Source organism: Tamandua tetradactyla, chromosome 23 (genome assembly GCF_023851605.1).
Source record: "Tamandua tetradactyla isolate mTamTet1 chromosome 23, mTamTet1.pri, whole genome shotgun sequence".
In the NCBI taxonomy this organism is placed as follows: domain Eukaryota; kingdom Metazoa; phylum Chordata; class Mammalia; order Pilosa; family Myrmecophagidae; genus Tamandua; species Tamandua tetradactyla.
In genome coordinates, this window is record NC_135349.1 from 40,858,937 (window position 1) to 40,880,819 (window position 21,883).

The 21,883-nt window shown below is 43.0% G+C and overlaps 1 protein-coding gene across 1 annotated transcript in view; it reads left to right on the plus strand.

Annotated features, from left to right (window-relative positions):
• Nucleotides 1-1,228: 1,228 nt before the first annotated feature.
• Nucleotides 1,229-21,883, plus strand: part of TMC5 (transmembrane channel like 5) — a 99,323-nt gene continuing 78,668 nt past the window's right edge. The window contains exon 1 of the mRNA XM_077141694.1: nt 1,229-1,634. The gene's annotated coding sequence lies outside the window, so the exon portion shown is untranslated. The remainder of the gene's footprint in view (nt 1,635-21,883) is intronic.

Below are 21,883 nucleotides of genomic sequence, written 5' to 3' on the forward strand. Positions count from 1 at the left end.
TCTATCGTTTGTCATCAAACGATATCATCAATCATCACTGACGATTTTTTATCATGTGTATCTCTTTTATGACTTTGTGAAGATAAAAAATGTGATGCCTGGCAATGCGAATCAAAAATACAAACAAATTCAGGGCTTTGATAAACACTAAAGGAGCGGCTGGTCCGGGTTCCTGGGCTCAGGCGTGGCTGGGCAGGGCGCTGATCTGATGGGCAGGCAGGAACCCGGCTCCGGTGTCCCGGGACCTGTCCTCTCACTTACAGATCTTGGGCCAAATCAAACCATCTCCCTGAAGACCAGCCCCATCTGCTCCCACGTGGAAGGCCTTTCCGCTGAACGTACCGTTTGTAAATCAAGTCTCTGCCACCGGACAAAATCTAGTCCCTCCTTCAGAAAGCTTCAGTTGTGCATTTAACGTGGACCCAAATACACCAAAGGCTGGGAACAGTAACCTTTGGCCCCGCACTCTTCTTGCGAGTGATAGAAAAAGGCCACTCTCTTTTTCCTTTACATGATACCCACCCACATTCAAATGCCACAGGAAAAGGAACTCGTGTGCTCCAACTTTCTGAAATTGTAGCCAGCCTGGGATTGTCTACCTGCTTAAATCTTTCCATGGGAATAAGGAGTCTCCTTCCCATAGGTTACCCACCTGGGTAATTCGATTCCATCAGCTGGGGTTTATCTCTAGGTACACTGAGCCTTAGTTGCTGGAAATAGCCTTGGCAGTAAAACAGTGCACCTTTTCCACAAAGGTTAGCCGCTTTAGCTCTTACCAATATCCTGAAGAGCTAGCGTATACTGTGCTCATTTTGCAGGTGAGAGGGGAAGCTGGAAGCTGGGAGGGGTTCAGCCTTGGAGTCTTAAAGACCTGGAGTCAGGATTTGGATTCAAGTTGGCCTTCCTTGAAAAGCCGGCTGCGTCCAGGCTGCCTGGCCTTTATTCTTAGAAGGACCGTGCCGTTAGGGTGGCAGCGTTCAGCCCGAGTTGGCACAACGATGCTCAGGGGGATGGACCCGTGGAACAAGCCTAGTGAGCCAAACCGTCCCAAACTAATGTCACACCCAGTAAACAAATCATTTCGTTCACTTTTCCCACTCGGCCTCACTTCCCAGGGCCAAAAAAAAAAAAAAAAAAAGATTACTTCCTTATGGTGTTCAAGAAATAAAATTACCTCCCAGAGGACTTTGGCCTTTCTGTGGCGCTGACGCCGAAAGAACATCAATGAGCCGGAGGGGTTGGGATTCAGGAGGAAAGCGCTCAGGCTGCACCCCGCGTTAGAACTCCGCCTTTGCAAACTGCTCCGCGTGAAGGTCAAAGGGCAGTTGCCACTTCAGGGGCTCGAAGGGTGATCTGCGTCTTAACCCGTGAGACCCGGTTGTTCATTGGCTGAGGGCAGCACTGATTCCCCAGGATAACGTAAACTGCCAGGAGCTGGGACACGTCGCCCCGGGAGCTGGGCTGTCCAGCTCAGCGGTGTGACCAAGAAAGCAAGCAGGGTTCCATTTAAAGGGCCATGGCCCAAAGGCGGAAAAAGACGGCACTTAGGGGTTCATAAAAAGAGAAAAGAACAACAACAAAAGAGAGGATCTGCTGTTTCCTTGGCTTTGAGATTCCTACGGAGCAGAGGGCAGGTAAGAGAGGGTGCCTGGATAGGGTGGGGAGGGTCACAGGAATACTGGGGAACATTGGGTATATGCCGTGGAAGGAGGCCAGAAACTGGTGCCATCCTCTTCCTTATCTCCAGGTGCAGAATAAATGCTCAATGAATATCTACTGGGTGAAAGAAAGGCTCAAAGAAACGAGAGGCAATAGAATGTGTTGGTCACGAGAACAAGCTCAGGGCTGAGTGTCGGGCTAGGAGTTTGGTCATCCCTGGGTTCTGGTTGGGAGACACTGGGGTGAGTTATTATAACTGGTTGAACTTGGTTTCTTTGTCTGCAGAATGGGTAGTATCCTGAGTTCCCACTTTCAGGGATGAATGGGAGAGTAATAAGAAAATGTTACCTCTACCTCCTCTTCCTTCTTGTTCTCCTTTTTCTGTTCTGGTAAAGATGATGACAGTGAAAGTTCATAGTCTGCCGTCAGAGAGGAAGGGGTTTGAATTCCCTTCTGCCCTTCTGCCTCGGTTTGCTGTGTGACCTGGGGCAGCTTACTTAACCTCTCTGGACCACAAGTTAATCATCCTAAAACGCAGTTACCATCTCCCCATGAAGTTGTTTGAGGATTCGGTTGCTTGTACATGTAAAAGGCATAGCCTGGTACCTGGCATAAAGCAAGCACTCGTAAGTGAAGCTGTCTTTATCCTTATTATTATGGTTATCTTTGCAGTTTGATTAGATTCCAGGAGAGGGAAAAAGAGAGCGGTGGGAATTGATATCAAGGAAGTGGAGTTAATAGTCATGTTTCATCAGGAAAGAGCCCTCTCCACAGGAGCTGGGTGCAGGCTGCAGGTGTAAATATCTTCCCAAGGGTTCCATGAATCACCCAATACGTCCTGTTTGCCACATCTCGCATTGGGCAGCGGGAGGTTGGACTATTTTCATGCTCAGCTTATTTCCAGCATAAGGTTCAATGTTCCCAGAGATAAATCCCAGCTGCTGAAATGTTAATCACCATGGAGGGTGATTTCTGGGAAGGAGACTTCTTATCTAGAGAAAGAAGAGACTGAGTAAGATTTCTGTATTTTTCAGAATGTCAGAGCAAACAAGTTCCATTTCCTCTGGCTTTTGAATCTGGATGGGCATCATTTTAAAAAAAGGAGAAAGTCCTATTTCTATCATTCACGAGAAGAATTTGGGGCCCACATTTACTGTTCCCAACCCCTAGATCCTCCAGTTGGCAGGTCTCTGGTGTGAGATCTTTCTTCTATAAACATTTAGAGGTTTAAATGTCCCTCTTGGCACTCCCTTTTCTGCATCCCGTAAATTCTGATGTGTTTTGTTTTCATCTTCATTCCCCTGAAGATGTTTCCTTATTTCCCTTGTGGTTCCTTCTCTGACCCATTTGTTGTTAAAGAGTGCTTCGTTTAATGGATTTAATTCAGCTTGTGCATTTTCTGGTTCTCCTTCTCCGGTTTATTACTGAAGAGAAGATACATTGTATGGTTTCGATATTTGTACTGTATTGAGGCTTGTTTTGTGATCTCACATGTGATCTCTCCTGGAGAGTGATCCATGGCACTGAAGAAGAATGTGCTTTCTGCTGCCGCTGGCAGAAGTGATCTATATATGCCCCAAGGTCCAGCTGGTTTATAGTTATCATTCAAATCTTTTATTGATCTCTCTAGACATTTTCTCTGTTATTGAAAGTTGGGTATTGAAGTCTCCTACCATTAATGTAGAACTATTTCTTCCTTCAGATCTGCCAATATTTGCTTCATATATTTTGTGGCTTTGCTATTAGGTGCATATTTATCATTGTTAATGTCTTTTTGAAGAATTGGTCCCTATCCTGGTACATAGTGACTTTCTTTGTCCCTCATAGCTGCATTTGATCTAAAGTCTATTTTATCTGATATTAGTATGGTTACCTCTTTTGGCTTCTACTGAAGTGGTATATATTTTTCCATCCTTTCATTTTCAGCTTACCTGAGTCTTTGACTTTCAGGTCAGTCTCTTGAAAGCAGCATTGATTGGGTCAGCCTTTTAAAAATCCATTCTACCAATGTCTGCCTTTAGGCTGGCGCATTTAATCCACTTACATTTAAAGCAGCCACTGATAATTGTAGCACTTCCTTTTGCCATTTTACCACATGGTCTTTGTAAGTCTTATACCATTTTTGTCCTTCAATTCTTCTGTTAATGCCTATGTTCATATTTATTTAATTTTTTGTATTGTATTTTGAATCCCTTCTCATTTCTTTTCTTTTTTTTTTTTTTTTTTTTTTTTTGGCATGGACAGGCTCCAGGAATCAAACCCGGGTTTCCCGCAGGGCAGGCGAGAATTCTATCATGGAGCTATCCTTGCACCGCCCCCTTCTCATTTTTTTTTTTTTTGTATGTGCTTTTTATATCTTTTCTTTGTGAATATGATGGAGCTAAAATTTAGCATCCTACATCTATAACGGTCACATTTGATATCAACCTAACTTAGATAACATACACTTGTATTGTTCCTATACCCCTCCGCACATCTCCCACCCTCACCTTTTTTGTTATATTCTTTACAAATTATATCTCTATGCATTGTATATTTCAAACCATAGGGGATGTTGGTTTTTATGCATTTGCGTTTTAGAACTTATGAGATGCAAAAAGTGGAGTTATATCCCCAAAATACAATACAATAGTACTAGCATTTATAATCACCCTTTTGGTTGTCTATAGGGGAAAGCTTTGTTTCTTTGTGCCATTTGCTCCACTGCCTGGTGTCCTCTCCTTTCAGTTTGAAGAACTTCCCTTAGCAATTGCTTGTAGGGTAGGTCTAGTGAAGATGAACTCTCTTACGTTTTGCTTATCTGGGAGTGTCATAACTTGTTCTCATTTTCAAAAGACAGTCTTGCCAGTTATAAAATTCTCGGTTGGCGATTGTTTTCTTTCAGCACTTTAAATATTTCAATCCAGTGTTCTCTTGCTTCCATGGTTTCTGATGAGAAATTGGCACTTAGTCTTGTTGGGCAGGATCCCCCCCCCCCCCCCCCCCCAGTAACATGCTGCTTTTGTCTTGCAGGCTTCAGAACTCTCTTCTTGTCCTTGACATTCAACAGTTTGACTATTATGTGTCTGGGTGTGGTTTTCTTCAAGTTCATCCTGTTTGGGGTTTGTTGGAATTCTTGAATGTACATACACTTCCCTGTTATTAAATTTGGGAAATTTTCTGGCATTATTTCTTTGCATATTCCTTCTGCCCTTTTCTTTCTTTCTTCATCCCCCCTCCTTCCCTCCCTCCCTTCCTTCCTTCCTTCCTTCTTTCCTTTCCCTTCTGGGACTTCCATAATGTGTAAATTTGTTTGCTTGATGGTGTCTCATGTGTCTCTTAGGCTCTGTTTACATTTAAAATTATTTTTTCTTTCTACACCTAAGCCTGAATCATTTCAATTGTCCTGCCTTAGCATTCACTAATTCTTTCTTTTGCCAGCTGTAATCTGCTGTGGAAACACTTTAGGGAACTTTTCATTTTGGTTGTTATGGTCTTCAACTTTTTAACATTTACATCTTTTTACTGAGAGTCTTATAGCGTTCATTCATTGTTTTCCTGATATCCTTTTGTTCTTTCTCTTTGTCTTCCTTTGTCTCCTTGAACATACTGAGGAACATTTTAAAAAATATATTTGTCCAATATCTTAGAGTCTGGTCTTCTTTGTTGATGGCTTCTGAATTTTTATCTTCTTCCTTTGAATGGGCCAGTGTTTTAGTTTGCTAAATGCTACTGGAATGCAAATGCTAAAAACAGAAGAGTTTTTAAAAAGAGAATTTATTAAGTAACAAGTTTACAGTTCTAAGGCCATAAAAATGTCCAAGCTAAGGCATCCAGAAAAAGATACTTTGACTCAAGAAAAGCTGATGTCTGTCACATGGGAAGGCACGTGGCGACTATCTGCTGGCTCTTTTTCGGAGTTCCAGTGGTTTCCTGTCTAAGCATCTGTGGGCCTTCACTTAATTCCTCTGGAATGCAACTCTGAGTTCTGACTTGCTTACCATCTCATGGGAGGGCACAAGGCAGCATCAGCTGAGCTCTGCATCACTAATCATCCATGTGTCATGTCTGCTCTATCTGCTCTCCAGGCATCTCCAAATGTGCGTGTCTCTGTCAGCTCTAAATCAACTGCCTTTTCTCCAACACGTCTCTCCTTTTAAAGAACGTCAGTAAACTAATCAAGACTCACCCTGAATGAGTAGAGTCACATCTCCGTCTAGTCCAAAAGCCACACCTTGCCATATCTCCATGGAGTAATTTAATCAAAAGGTCACACCTACAATTGAGTGGGTCAAATCTCCATGGAAACAATCTAATCAAAGGTTTCCACCGTACTATATTGAATTAGGATTAAAGGACATGGCTTTTCTGGGATACACAACACTTTCAAACCAGCACAGCCATCATCAGCACAGCACAAAAGATTTCATCCTGTAATCTTCTGTCACACACTGTCATTTTAATATTTTAAAGTATTAAATTTGGGATTTAGTCCCTGAGCTGTCTGTTCCTTGAGCTTGTACTGAAATAGTGACATGACAGAAATTTCCATGAATGCCAGGGGCTAACAACAACAAAAACAAATCAATGCAAAAAAAAAAAAAAAAAAACCTTTCACAGTCTTTGCTAATTGGGTCTGAGTTGACTGGTGTTCTCCTTCAGAGTTTAGAAGATGAGCCCTAGGCAAATATGAAATGCAGGGTTCCCTCAGCCTTTTCCGAGCCTGCGTCTTATTCTGGTCTTGTGCATGCTCATGGCTTTAGGAATTTTCCAGTACAGGAATTTGACTGTCCCCTTACTCCTTATGAAATGGCCTTTCTCCCCATCCTGGGTGTGTGTTGTAGTACTTAACACAGGTAATCCTTTGCTCCAGGCTGTACTGACTGAACTATTTCTTCTGCAAGCTGCTCCTGCCTGTAGGGCAAGTTCTGGGAGGGCGAACCTGAGATGAGTTTCCTGATTCAGTCTTTCGGACTGCCACCTGATTGGCTCTGACATGCAGGTACCCCAGTATACACACAGGTGTTACTCTGCTCCTTTGTGGACAGGGCCAGGGGCCCTGCAGTGGGCGCACAGGCTGGTTGCACGCTGCGCCGGGCAGGTAGTGGGGGAGGGGCCCAGCAGCGTCGCCACAAGCTTCTCCTACTGCTTTTAATGCTGCATTTTCTTGGTGTGGTATTTACCCAGTTGCCATAACTTGTAGTTCTTTTCCAGAATTTTGAGGAAGATGGTTTTTGCTAGTTGTTCTAAGATTGTGAGGGATTGGTACCCTGGAGCATCTTATTTCTCCATCCTGGTTGACCAGAAGCCCTGTGTACCAATTTTGAATCAGGCTGCCTGGGTATATATCCAGGCTCCATCCCTTACTGGCTATGTTTCCTTGACTGAGTTACTTAACCTCTCTGTGTATCAGTATCCTTTACAGTAGAGCAAGCATAATAATAACCTAAGGCTGTGAAGAGGATTTAATGGGTTAATGCCTGCCAAGTTCTTAAAACAGTGTCTGGCATGTATGGATTAGTTGTTTTTGTTATCATTTGTCTCCCTCTGCAAATCTGGAACAGTAATACTTGGATTGAATTAAATAGTGTTTGTCGAAATAGGCATTATAGGGACTATTATATCATTGGAACCTGAATTAATCTGATTAAAAACTAAGCTTCTAGCCCCAGAGGTAAATCTAAAAGGGGGTTATTTTTCCTCTAAAAGAAGGCATCTTTAGATAGACACAGACTTGCAGGGTGTTGATAAAACTCAGCCCAGCTTTATTGTCCCCTCCTGCCTTTCTGTGATCTACTGGTTGAGAAAAGGTTGGATCCCTAGTCAAAGGGGGTATTAAGTGTTATTATTTCTCACTGCTCTCAGCGGGGTTCTAAGTCCACTGATAGCAAGGAAGGGGAGGAGGAGGGATTTCAGCTGCCTCCAGGTTTCCAGGAAAGCTGAGTTCTTCCTTGTTGGGTTGGGGAGGAGCCCACTTCTTCTAACAGGTCTCAATGAGTACAGTAGCCAAGATTTGCACCATGTGTTGGCTTGGCCATCCAGAGAAAGAGGTACTTGTTCTCCAGGGCTGGGTTAGGGCCATCCAGCCAGGCAAGAAAGAGCTGAGCTGCTAAGGCACAAGGAACCTACAAATTCCCTTTTTACCTCTTCTCTGCCTGCTCCTTTGCAGCCTCCATTCCTAGCTGTTCCACAGTGCTTCTCAAACTTTAGTGTACAGAAAAATCACCTGGAAACTTGATAAAAAGGCAAATTCCCAGGTCCCACCCCAGGCCCAGTAATTCAAACCTGAAGAGTGGGACCCAGGCTGCAATGACCAACCATCCTGGTTTGTCAAGGACTGAGAAGGCTTTCAGTGCTAGACCCGGGAAAGTCCTGGGCAAACCAGGATGAATTGGTCACCTGGGACTCTCTACCCCATCACCATGGAAAGATCTACTGGCTCTGCCTTAGGTGGTCCTCTGTTGACCAGGGTTTGTCACCCTTGGTACAATTGACATTTGGAACCAGATACGTCTTTGTTGTAGGGTTTGTCTTTTGTATTGTAGGTTGCTTAGCAGCATCCCTGGCCTCCACCCACAAGATGCAGTAGCACCCTTGCTCTTCCCCACCTACGATAATCAAGAACGTCTCCAGACATTGCCAAATGCCTCCTGGGACGCAAAACCACCCCTGGTTGAGAACCACTGCTTTAGACTCAAGACTTCCCCCAATTTCTTTCTGAAACAGAATAAAAGCCAGCCCCATATCCTGCACTTCAAACGGAGTATTGGCTCCTGAATGCAAAGGTTTGCAATTCGGTTGCATTAGCAGGCTTTGCAGCCAAGGCCAGTGGTGTCACCTACTTTGGGCGTGGTCTTAAATACAAGAAAGCCTTTTTCTGAAGTGGCATTTGCATGAGTAGGGTTAGGGTCATAATAAGGGTTAGACCCCTGAGAATGAATGGGTGCATGGATTTCCTACCAAGAAAGGATTATAGTAACAGAGGCGGCAGCTCAGCTAATATAATGGGGTTGAAGGTACTTCAGACCACCATGTCAACCTAGGAATCTTTCCATTCTAGTTTTTTCATTTTACTTGTGGAGATTAATTGGTGATATTTGCTAACACCATCATCTCAACTTCCCCATTTCTTACTTTGAAAATACGCTAGAACTCATCTGTTTTTGCAAGCATCTGCTCAGTTTCTGTTTTCAATTTTTTTGTTGTGAAAAATAACCTATATACAAATAAGCAATACATTTCAAAGCACACCACAATAATTAGTTATAGAACAGATTTCAGAGTTTGATATGGGTTACAGTTCCACAATTTTAGGTTTTTCCTTCTGGCTGCTCCAAGACACTGAAGACAAAAAGAAATATCGATATGATGATTCAAGATTCATATTCATTTATTAAATCCTATCTTCTCTTTTATAACTCCACTTTCTCCTTTGATAGTTTTTTAAAAATATGTATTTTTTATTGATATGTATTATATATTCACATACCATGCAGGCATCCAAAGTATATAATCAGTGGTTCACAATGTCATCATATTAGCTGTTTATTTATCATCACAATCACTTTTTTTTCTTTTTTGTGAAAAATAACATTTATACATAAAAACAATAAATTTCAAAGCACATCGCAGCAATTAGTTGTAGAACAGATTTCAGAGTTTGGTATGGGTTACACTTCTACAATTTTAGGTTTTTACTTTTAGCTGCTCTAAGATATTGGAGACTAAAAGAAATATCAATATAATGATTCAGCAATCATACTTATTTGTTGAACCCTACCTTCTCTGTAATAACTCCACCTTCACTTTTGATCTTTCTACCCCACTCTTTAGGGGTTTTTGGGCCATGCCTATTCTAATTTTTTCCTATTGGAAGGGGCTGTCAATAATATGAGATAAGGGGATGAAATTATCTGATGTTCTGGAGAGGCTGGGCCCTTAAGGTTTCAGGACTTATCTTATTGCCTTCTGGAGGTTGTAGGTTTCTGGAAAGTTACCCCAGTGCATGGAACCTTTGTAGGATCTTATATGATGCCCTAGGTGTTCTTTAGGATTGGCTGGAATGGTTTTGGTTGGGGTTTGACAAGCTATGATAGGTAGCAATGTCTAACTGAAGCATGCATTAGAGTGACCTCCAGCGTAGCCTCTTGGCTCTGTTTGAACTCTCTCAGCCACTGATACTTATTTGTTTTTTCCCCCGTTTTGGTCAGGATGGCATTGTTGATCCCATGGTACCAGGGCCAGACAGTTTTCAATTCTTCGGGGGTATCTGCCAAGGAGTGGAATTGCCAGATCATATGGTGATTCTATTTCACCATTCTGAAGAGTCAACCAAACTTTCTTGATCGCAGTTCTCAGAGCGTCAATTCCTCTCTCAGGCACTTGATCTTGGAAAGACAGTTCCAACACAAACATTGATGGCTTTCATACAGCCGTGAGCAGCTGCCCAGGCACCAGGATACCTAATACTCAGGGAGGTTTGTCTTGCTTTTTTTTTTCACCCGCATCATTGTTCATTATGGGCTTGTCCTGTTAGCTTAATGATTACTTTGTCATCACCTACACTATTGCAAATAAATGCATTGGAACTCCTTGTGTAAAGCTTAGAACAAGGAAATAAAGGCAATCTAAACAGTCTTTTGGAAGCATGGGAGGGTGATACCTCCAATCCCTCACTTAGCAAACCTTCTCCATAACTAAACATTTGTTAAAATTCACTGGGCTTTTCAGAGAAGTATTTCTGCCCTTGAGCCAGGCACACAACATTATACATTTAGACAACCCAGAAAGTAAGATCTAGAAAATATATATTTATTTTTTTCCTAGCATGGGTAGGCTCTGGGACTCGAAGGAAAAGTAAGATCTGTGGTTGCAAGAGAGCAAAGTCAAAGCTATGGAGAGGAGGGGAAAAGTGTAAATATAACAAAACATCTTAGTGTTTTCTCTTTTCTATGTTTTCCTTCAATGAAGGAATGTGCTAAATTTCCAAGTCATTTGTTTAATTCCTGAGGAAAGGTGATGCTATTTTATGAATGCAAAGAGAATATACAGTTTTTAGTCTGTTAAGCCAATGAGAAAGAGTTAGAAGCGAGAAAATGAAAATGAATTTTAACCCCATGAAGTATGTCACCCTAGACATTGCAGAAATCCACCGAGCAAATAGAATAATATCCTGTGTTTACCACTGGAGTAGCAAATGCTCCCTAGCTTTTATAACAATGAATTAAGATAATCTCTCAAAATAATTTAAAACGGAGACCCAGACAAATATATGCACACCCATGTTCATAGCAGCATTCTTCAGAGGGCCAAAAGGCAGAAACAACCCAAGTGTCCTTCAACAGATGGGTAAACAAGATGTGGTATATCCATAAAATGGAATATTATTCACCCATGAAAAGGAACGGAGTTGTGATACACGCTACAACCCAGTTGAAACTTAAAGACATCATGTTGAGTGAAATAAGACAGACACAAAAGGACAGAGGTTGTATAATTCCACTTATCTGAACTACATAAAATAAGCAAACATGGAAACAGAAAGTAGGTTAGAGATTACCAGGGGCCCGGGGGTAATAAAGAGTTATTACTTAACGTGTACAGAGTTTCTGTTTTGGGTGAAAGGGAAGTTTTAGTAATGGATGGTGGGAATCGTAGCACAACGTTGTGAATGTAATTAGTACCACTGAATTGTACACACAAAAGTGGTTAAAATGTTATTTTTGTCTTAGAAATATGTTATCACAATCAAATTTAAAATAAAGAAAAGGAAAAGGAAGCTTGAGTGAATTGATATGCCTCAGAAGATAAGATTTCTTCTTAACCAAAGTTCTTAGAATTACAGTCTGGTACTGTGTTCTGTGTGTGTGTGTGTGTGTGTGTGTGTGTGTGTGTGTGTGACTATACATTGCATAAGGTCCATTGTTTCCCAAATTTTAGTCATTTGTGTTCTGCCTTATTAATTGCTGTCCCTCTTCTTTCTATGCATACTATTAGCCAGCCATCTCTTCTTACTATCTAACACACTTATTTTAAAAGTAAGCTTTATGTTCCTATTGTAAATGGGAAGCCTGTGTCACTTGCCATAAATAAGATTATTGTAAGATTACTCACAGGGGAAGCAAAGCCATATAATTAAATTCTAACCAGCCTTTCATTCACTGCACAATTACATCTATATGACATTCTGGAAAAGACAAAACTGTAGGGACAGACACCAGATCAGGGTGGGCTGAGGACAGAGGAAGGGGTTGACTACAAACAGGTAGCACGAGGGAGTTTTTTGGGGGTGGGACTGTCCTGTATCCTGATTATCACCATGGTTACAGAACTCCATACATATGCAGAACTGCGTACCAAAAAAACCCCAAAACATTGATTTTACTGTATGTGCTGGGTTGAAAGGAAGTATGCCCCCTAGAAAAGCCATGTTTTGGTCAAAATACCATTTCGTAAGGGTAGAATGGTCTCTGCCCAATATGTATGTTTGAAACTGTGATCGGATCATCTCCCTGGATGATGTAATTTACTCGAGAGTGGTTGTTAAACTGGATTAGGGGATGACATGTCTCCACCCATTTGGGTGGGTCTTGATTGGCTTATTGGAGTCCTATAAAAGGAGAAACGTTTTGGAGAAAGAGATTCAGAGAGAGCAGCATCATGAAGCAGAGAGTCCACCAGCCAGTGACCTTTGGAGATGAAGAAGGAAAATGCCTCCCGGGGAGCTTCATGAAACCAGAAGCCAGGAGAGAAAACTAGCAGATGACGATGCCATGTTCGCCATGTGCCCTTCCAGCTGAGAGAGAAGCCCTGACTGTGTTCACCACATGCCTTCTCAGTTGAGAGAGAAGCCCTGAACTTCATCGGCCTTCTTGAATCAAGGTATCTTTCCCTGGATGCCTGTGACTGGACATTTCTATAGACTTGTAATTGGGACATTTTCTCGGCCTTAGAACTGTAAACTTGCAACTCATTAAATTCTCCCTTTTAAAAGCCATTCTGTTTCTGGTATATTGCATTCCAGCAGCTAGCAAACTAGAACACTGTATGTTAATTTAAAGAATAAAAATAAGATAGTTGAATCCCTGTCATGTGTTGTGGTTTCATGAAGGCTCTGAGCCTGGGGCTTTGTCTGTCTTTGTTGGAAAAGGGAGTTTAGCAAATTTAGAGAGGCTTAAAGACAGGTTAGCACCAGCTGGAGACTTTATCCTGTGGCTAACCAGAAGGATTGAATGAGAATTAAAAAGGGAGAAGATAGAAGATCTCTTGCTGGGAGATCCCATGTTATTTACTGCCTGACCTGTGGGGGAGATGATCCCTTTGGGAATCCTGGAACTGATCACCAATTCTCAGTTTATAATTGGGGTGCATGTGGAAGAGAGGGAAACCTTCCTTTGCCAGATGGGGACTCTGGGATAGGAAGTGTCTGTCTGCTTGGAAACCTCCCCCACTTCCTTCCCACTGGCCGAGGGTGGCGGCGGCTAAGAATGGGCGCTGGACTATGGATGACACCAACAAGAGCTCTGAGTGACAACACTTCTTCATTCATTCATTCATTCATTCATCCGACTCCTACTCATTGAGTGCTTTCTGTGTGCCATGCCTGGTGCTGGAGGCCGCGGCCTGGGGCTGCTGGAAAGGACCTCAGCCTGCTTGGCTTAGACAACGTGAGTTTATTGTCTCAAGGTTCCCGCAGCCAGAAGTGTAAAATCAAGGTGGAGTCAGGGCCAGGCTTCCTGTGATGCCCGTAGGTCCTGGCAGCGGCTTGCTGGCCGCCCATGGCAATTATTTTTTGGCTTGTAGCACAACTCTCTCTCTGTCCCCATCATGTGGCCATCTTGTCTGTCTGTCTGTCTGTATCCAAAGTTCCGCTCATATTGGAGTAGGGCCCACCGTAACCCAGTACGGCTTCATCTTAGCTAATAACATCATCAACGGTCCTATTTCCAAACAGGGTCACACTTGTGGGACGGGGGTCAGGCCTTGAGCATCTCCTCTGGGGAGGTCACAGTTCAGCCCATCACATTTGGTGAACGAATAGACTGGCTCCTGCCCTCACAGAGCTTTCAGTCTAATGGGGGGTCGATGTTGAGTAATGAGTACAGGAAGTTAATATCTAATCACAAACAGATAAATTCTGTGGAGAAAAGGGCAGGAAGGATACTCTTTGGGGGGACCGTTTGAAGGTGGAGGGATGGGAAGGCATCTCTGTGGAACTGGCCTGAAAGCTGAGACTGTGAAGATGTGGGGTGGAGGGTTTCTGTGCACCCCAGAAAAATAGGGTCTTAAACCTAATCCATTCCTGTGGGCGTCAGCCCATTGCAAGGTTGGGCGTGAGCCCATCTGCTGAGGTCGCTTTGGTTAAGGTGTGGCCGCCTCAGTCAGGAAGGGGCTTCATCTTATCGTGGGTCCTTTATAAACGCAGTGACATTCAGACAGACAGAAAGCCACAGAGGGAGTGGCTAGAAGCTGAGTATCAACGGATCCCAAAAGAGAAGGGAGAGACCAGGAGATGCAGCCATGTGACAAGCTAAGGATCGAAGACTGCCAGTGGCCAGCCCAGAACACTAGACTTGGGGGAGAAAGCATCGCCTTGACGATGTCTGGATTTGGACTTTTCCCTAACCTCAAAACCGCGAGCTAATCACTTCCCATTGTGTAAGCCAACCCACTGCATGGCACTTGCTTGGGCAGCCAAGGAAACAGACATAAGGAGTTAGCCAGGCAAAGAGTGGAGGGAAAAGCCTTCTAGACAGATGGAACAGCAGGTGTGAAGGCCGTGGCCCAGGGAAAGGCCCGCCCATCTGACACGGGGGTCGACAAACTCTCCTAAGGTTCAATGCAGCCTTTGAGCTGAGACTTGTTTTTCTATTTTAAAGTGGTGAAAAAAATCAAAAGAAGAAGACTATTTTGTAACACATGAAAATTCTATGAAATTGAAGTTTCTGTTTCTGTAAATAAAGTTTTCCTGGAACGCAGACGTGCTCATTTGTGTTCCTGTCGTCTCTGGCTGTTTTCACACGCCAGCGGCCAAGGTGAGTCGCTGTGACAGGGACGGAGTGGCCACAAAGCCTCTAACAGTGAGCGTCTGTCCCTTTACAGAAAACGTGTGCTGACCCCAGCCCTGGAGAATGAAGGACAAGGAAAGGGGCCAGTTCATGGTGTCCTCTCCAGACCATACCAGGAAAGATAGCTGATATACAACATTCAATGAAAAGCCATTGGATTTTTTTTTATAGTCTTTTCTTCTTCTTTTTTATTAGAACAGTTGTACATGTACAGGAAAGGCAGAGAAAGTGCAGAGCTTCCAAGTATCCCTCTCCCCCAGTTTTCCCTATTATTAACATTTTGATTAGTGTGGTAACGTTTTTTTTTTTTGGTTTTATTTTAAATGCAATTTTATTGAGATATCTTTGCACGCCATACAAACCATCCAAAGTATGCAATCAGTGGCTCACAGTATCATCTCATGGTTATGCATTTATCACCCTGATCAATTTTTGAACATTTTCATTACTCCAGAAAAAATAAAAATAAGCAAGAAAACCCCAAACCTCCCACATCCCCTGTTCCCCCCCACCTCCATTATTGACCCATCGTATTGGCATGATGCATTTGCTACTGTTGGGTGAAAGAATATTAAGATGTTACTGTTAACTATAGCCCGTGGTTTGCTATAGGTACCTTCCCCCCCCCATATGCCACCATATTATTAAGCCCTTGTAATAGTGCCATGCGTTCGTTCTAGTTCGTGAAAGAATTCTTTAATTTTTGTACAGTTAATCACCGTCATCATCCACCCCAAGATTCACTGGTATACACTCCCATATTTTTACCTCCAACTTTCCTTCTAGTGTTGAACGTGACTTTAAACGTCCCCTCCCACTGCATTCACACCCCATTCAGCACTTAATTATTCTCACAGTAACGTGCAGCTGTCACTTTGATCTATTTCCAAGTGTTTATGTTCCATCTGGCTCGGAATTCTGCACATATCCAGCAACTGCTCCCCATTCTCTAGCAGCCATTGGATTTTAAGCAGAGCTGGGGTGGCAGTGGGGAGATTATTTAGTTTTTTTTTCTTTTTTTTCTTCACTTATATCTTGCAATCTAGTTTTTCTGGAGCTCCCGGGAAGTCCAGTTCTCCGTAGCAGCACGGCAATCCTCTTTGCTCTCTTTCAGTCCCCCAGGTTTTGTGTCCCTGCTATCGGACACCGCGGCAGGAGGGTAGGCACGGAGGTCTCATGTTTCTCAGCCACCGTTGTCACGTGGAGTTGAGGTTAGAGACGTGTTCAGTCGTGCCGGCTTTCTAATTTGCTTTTATGGCTGCAAACCTATATTCAACATTTCATAGATTTTATTGTGTTTGCTTTGAGGTTTGGGTTTTAACTCAGAGACACAGTTCAAAAACTTGGTTAGCTTTGATTGTAGCTAATTTTGATTTATTTTAAAACTTCCATAGTTTACTTTAAATTAAAACAGAAAAAGAGTCTTGGCTCTTTTTCTTTTCTTTTCTTTTTCGTCTATGACAAAATACTTTAGGGTTCTACTCTTTTTTTAAAAATCACTTTTCCTTTTGTAGTGACTGTGATTTGGGAAAATTTTACATCTTTTTACCTTATCTTTGCTCATTATTTTCCTTTCTGTAAAGGCTTCTTATCTGGATCAGAATTGTTTTGTTTTTATTTTCTATCTTTAAAGGGGGATTACCTCTGTCCCTCTTCCTCTTTGTGCTTGAGCAATCATCATTGAGTTTTCAATGTACATAAAGAAATAAATAAGCAAGGAAATTAATAAAAAGCAAGTCTAAGTGGAAGGTTCAGAGTAGTAATGTACTCAAATTCAAATTCCTGCCTCCATTTATCATCTGTGAGAACACAGGAAAGTTACCCAGTCCTTCTAAGCCTCAGTTTTCTCATCTGTAAAATGGGGGCGTGGAGAGTCCTCCTTCTCCATGACTCTGCTCCCTGCCTGGCTCAGAGCAGACCCCCAAAACGTGAAGATTATCTCAGAAGTACAAATTTTCTTCCTTTGTCCATTTTGCTTCCTAACTTAGGTTTCACTTTCATCCAAAATGTCCACTCCTTTCTCCTTAAGGAAAAAAGTCACCCTGCTGCTTTGCTTCCTTTTTCCTTCTTTCCTGTAAAATTTCTCCTTACATCATTGACTTGGAGAGTTGGGAGGCCCTCTTAGGTTTTCCCATTTTTCTGTCTGCTGAACTGAGTTGTTCTCAAATAGGAGGAGGTGGAAGAATTTTTTGTCCCTGGGGACATTTGGCAGCGTCTGGAGACATTTTTGGTTGTTGCAATTAGGAATTGCTATGATGTCTCATAGTTGGAGGCCAGGATGCTGCTAAACATCCTAAAATGCACAGACAGCCCCCCCGCCACGCCCCCTCCTGGCCCACAGTTTCAATAGTGCCAAGGCTGAGAAATCCTAGTTTAGGAGAGACCTACCTTACAATTCTTATTTTTCTATGGTAGCTTTCTGCAGTGACCTTTGTGCAAGCGGAAAGGTGTAACCCAGGGGAAAAAAAAGCAGGAAAATGCCTGATTGTCTTTCTGGCATGATGATGTGGAAAATGTCACTTACAGGATTGTAGCTAACAGGAAAAATGTTGGCCTCATTCAGGCCGAAAGGTTTTATCACGTGTTGGCCCAACAACGTTCACCCATTTAGGCAATAAGACCTACAGCTGAAATGAGAAATTGCAGCCTTGCTTTGCCTCCTCTTGGGGGACTCTCTGCATTTGTGGTGGTCAGGTTTGCTATTTTACAAAGTCCTGGCTTCGTTTTCTCTCATTCCTTCTCTTGCAGGTAATAAATGGCCTCGATTGCAGAATTAAACTTGGCATAGTTCATAGCCTCCATGGCCACGATGTTCTACCCCTTGGCCTGAGCAGGAGATGGAAAAGGAGATTAGGGACAAGGACAGAAGCTACCATCTGGATGGGGTGGGGTTCCAGGAGGTGCTGGCGCTGTCCCACCCAGGAGGAGGGCGGGTTGGGGAAATGGGACTTTTGGGGGATCAATGGAGTCCCCAGGAAAGCCGAGTGTGGACCTCCAAAGTTTGAGTCCAAGTAGCTCAGTCCACCCTGCGGCCTTAGAATCTAATCTGGTAACTTGTCACAGACTCATTTGATGGCTTTGAACCAAGAACTCATTGCTTTAGGAGAACAACCCTGTCCCGGTGCTGTAGGGAAAAGTCGTGTCTCCATCACGGATGGCTTGTTCTCCACTGATCATTTCATAGATCCCAGCAGATAGGAGATGTTGTACCTGCAGTGATATGAGATTGTCCCACCCAAAGCAAATCCCTAACCTGGAGGGAGGTTAAGAACCCATGCTCGTTGTTAGTTACAAGCTTTTAATAATGTGTAGTTTTTGGAAAACTGCTTAGTGGTGACCTCTCCCTACTTCCTCCTGGAAACACAGCTTCCAGCTTTCCCCAGCCTCTGGAGTGGAGTTTCTTTCTCTCCAGCACAGGAGAGGAACCTATATCATTTCTGATGTGCCATTGCCCCACACTGTCCCAGCTGAAAGGAGTGGGCTTTTCCTGCAGGAAAAGGAGTAGGTTGTCTTTCATATCCATAGGTAGAACAGGTGGTCACTTCCCCTGAGTGGGGAGGGTCATTCATTCATTCATCCATTCATCTCACAGGTATGTACTGACCGCCGGCAAAGCGGACTCGGTCCTTGTTCCCACGGGGATGGTGGAGGCCTGTGCTACTTAGGGACAGGTCATCTGGGGTCAGATCCAGCTCTGCCACATCCATGGCCACGTTACTCACCCTCCCTGTGACTTAGTTCCTTCACCTGTAAAACAGAAGTGACAAGAACCCTTACTGTCTTCGTTTCCTAGCACTCCCCTAACAAATTCCCACAAACTTGGTGGCTCAAAACAGCAGAAGTTTCTACGCTTCCGTCCTCACTGCTGGGGGCTGCCAGCCATCCTTGCTATTCCTGGGCTTCTGGCTGCAAAACCTCTGCCTCCGTCTTCCCGTGGCCTTCTCCTTGTCTTCTCCACATCTCTTCTATGGACTCTTGCTCTCCTGCCATTTAGAGCGGGAAGACATTTTGACATGTCTCCTGCACACTCCAATCCCTTATCCTTATTTTTAGAAAAAATGCCAGCCATCACTTTTTGTCGCATTCATGAAAATTAATAGAAATGACAAATGAAAAATAAGACTTGGATTGGTTAAAATTGCAATGGTGACCCTTGTCATGGGATGTAGGGCTCAACCCAAGTCACACCTGCGAAGACCCTTTTCACTCTTCCACCCACCACACCTACTTGCCTGGTGAGGATACAGTGGGCTAATCCTCTATAGGTAAAGCTCCTACAGCAGAGCCTGGCACATATTTATTATGTATGCTTTGACCAATGCTAAATATTTCTCTCGGATATTGCCCCAAACTGCAGCCTGCAACATCCTTCATGCCGAGTACCAGGATTTTGACATTTCCTCCATTGGAGACAAGGAAGGGGTCAGAAACCCTGAGGCACTGCCCCGAGAAATCTCTTCTTCCTTGTTCACACAGCTGCCTGAGAGGCTATTGCGCAAACCCCTTGCCCTGAATTGGTTCACTAGAAACTGGAAGCCTGCTGCTTTAGTCATTTGCAGGAATGAGACCCAGGACAGATACGTTTCGAAAAATTTATCAGTATTGTTTCTTTAGCTGTAAGTTACATAAAATGAAATACACAGATCTGAACTTTTACTTTGATGAGATTTTGTAGTTACGTGCATTTGTGTAACCATCAACCAAATGAGATAGAGAGCATTTTTATCATTCCGGAAGGTTCGCCTGTTCCTGAACTTCCTGTACGGTCTGTACGTATTGCATCTGGCCTCTTTTGCTCCACATACAGTTTTTCGAGATACTTCCATGTAGGTTAGGTAGTTTTGATGCTGGGAAGGGCATCCTAAAGCAGGACCCTGGATAGTCAGAGAGGAGTTTGCAGGATTCCAGTACCTTTGGAGGGAGCAGGCAATCCTAAGAGAAAAGGAAAGGAAGAAGAGGAAGGAAAAGAAAGAGAGGGCACTAAAGATCGGTGGCAAGTTCTTCAAAATCGTGGCTGAAGCCAGCCTGGCTTCTGATGCTACTGATGCTAAACCCAGCTCGGACATGCACAACTGGTTTCTTTCTTCACTAATGCCTAGACTATCCTGATTAAAATCTTTTTTAAATTATAAAAAAATATACAATTATTATATAAATTCAAATATGACCAACATGTACATTTCATCCATGCCTCTTCTCATAATATAATTGCTACTAATGCTTTAACCTACAGATTTCATTCCCTGCACAAATGCTAACAAGGTTTGTTTATTGATGTTACTTACAAAAATGACATCCCGTCATCTGCATTTTTTTGCAACATGCTCTCTGTCTTTTTTTTTTTTTCAAATATATTATGAATACTGTTCCATGGGGGTACATATAGATTCAATGAACTCTTTTTTTACGATTGCTCAGGAGCAGGTGGTGGTGGCGCAGTGGCAGAGTTCTTGCTGCCATGCCAGAAACCCGGGTTCGATTCCCAGTGCCTGCCCATGCAAAAAAACGAACAAACCAATAAACATACAAAAATTAAAAACTGCTGCTCATAGGTCTTTTTTCTATATTATTAACAAAAATGAGACTGCAATAATATTGGTATGCCAGTTTGAAGCTATTATGTACCCCAGAAAACCCATATCCTTTAATCCGCATTCAATATAGCTGGATGGGATCTGTTTTGTTTCCATGGAGATGTGACCCACCCAATTGTGGTGGTAACTTCTGATTAGATGATTTCCATGGAGGTGTGTCTCCACCCATTCAAGGTGGGGTTGCTTACTGGAACCCTTTAAGAGGGAACCATTTTGGAAAAAGCTTTATAGCCCACACAACCAGAGACCTTTGGAGATGCAGAAGGAGAACGCCCCTGAGGAACGCTTATGAAATGAGAAGAGAAAGCTAGCAGATGTCACCATGTGCCTTTCCAGCTAACAAAGGTGTTCTGGACCCATTGGTCTTTCCTGAATCAAGGTATCTGTCCCTGGATGCCTTAGTTTGGACATTTTCATGGTCTTAGAACTGTAAACTTGCAACTTAATAAATTTCCCTTTTTGAAAGTCATTCCATTCCTGGTATATTGCATTCCAGCAGCTTTTGAAAACTAAAACAACTGGTTTACAACCTAGTTTTTCAATGAACAATATATTGTGGCAGTCTCTTGCTGGTATATGTATGGCATTCTTTTAGAGAGCTCCAGGATATGCTGTTGGGCAGATGAACTGAAACGCATTCAGTACATCCCCTGTTGATAGGGTTTTGGATTGTTTCCAGTGTTTTGTTATTAAACACAAAGCTTAGCCTGACAACCCTCAGGGAAACTGACTCCCTATGTTTTGTGAGATCACTTTGACAACTGCACAACAAAGCTTGTGGGTGGCTTGCCCTGGCTTATGTTGTCTTGAGCTGGGAGAGCTAAAAGGGAGCTGAGATCTAGATAAATGGCCTAGGGAATGTGACTTGGTTAAAATTCTAGGATGTGATTTGTCCTCTGAACACTCCTGGACCAGCTGAATGACAAGTGCAAGATTGTTATATCAAACAAGAGAACTTTGCAAGCTCTAGAAGGGAGTATCAAACGACAGGTTTAGAAGGAAAGTGATTGAAAAGCACTGTTAGTGAAGTACAAAACTCTAAATGAGATGTCAAAAGGAGGACTTACATTGAGCTTTTCTGGGGCTCAATTTCTTCCCCTTAGAACATAGAGATAATATCCCTGTCCTTCCTGCTTTACAGGGTTTTTGTAATGAAGGGAGTAAAGTGAGATAAGGAATATGGAAGAATTTAGTAAATGTGTCAGTTAGCTTTTGCTACTGATATGCTCAAATTTAGTGGCTTAAAGTAGCGACTATTTATTTCATTCATGATTCTGTGTGTCTCTTGGACTGTTAGGCTGTGTACCTACTTAGCTGATCTCTGCTGGGCGCGCTGATCTATCTACGGTAAACTGGCAGATTGGTCATAGCTGGGTGATCTGGGATGGCCTCAACTGGACGTCTGCTGATTTTGTGGTGGTTTGAATCGTGCACCCTAGTTTGGACATTTTCTTGGTCTTAGTCCACGTTCAGGTGGGTGTGGGCTCTTGTAAAATACGATCTCTTCAAGATGATAGTAAGGTGTGGCCCAACTGGATCAAGTTGGGCTTTAATCCAGAATACTGGGATCCTTTATAAACAGAG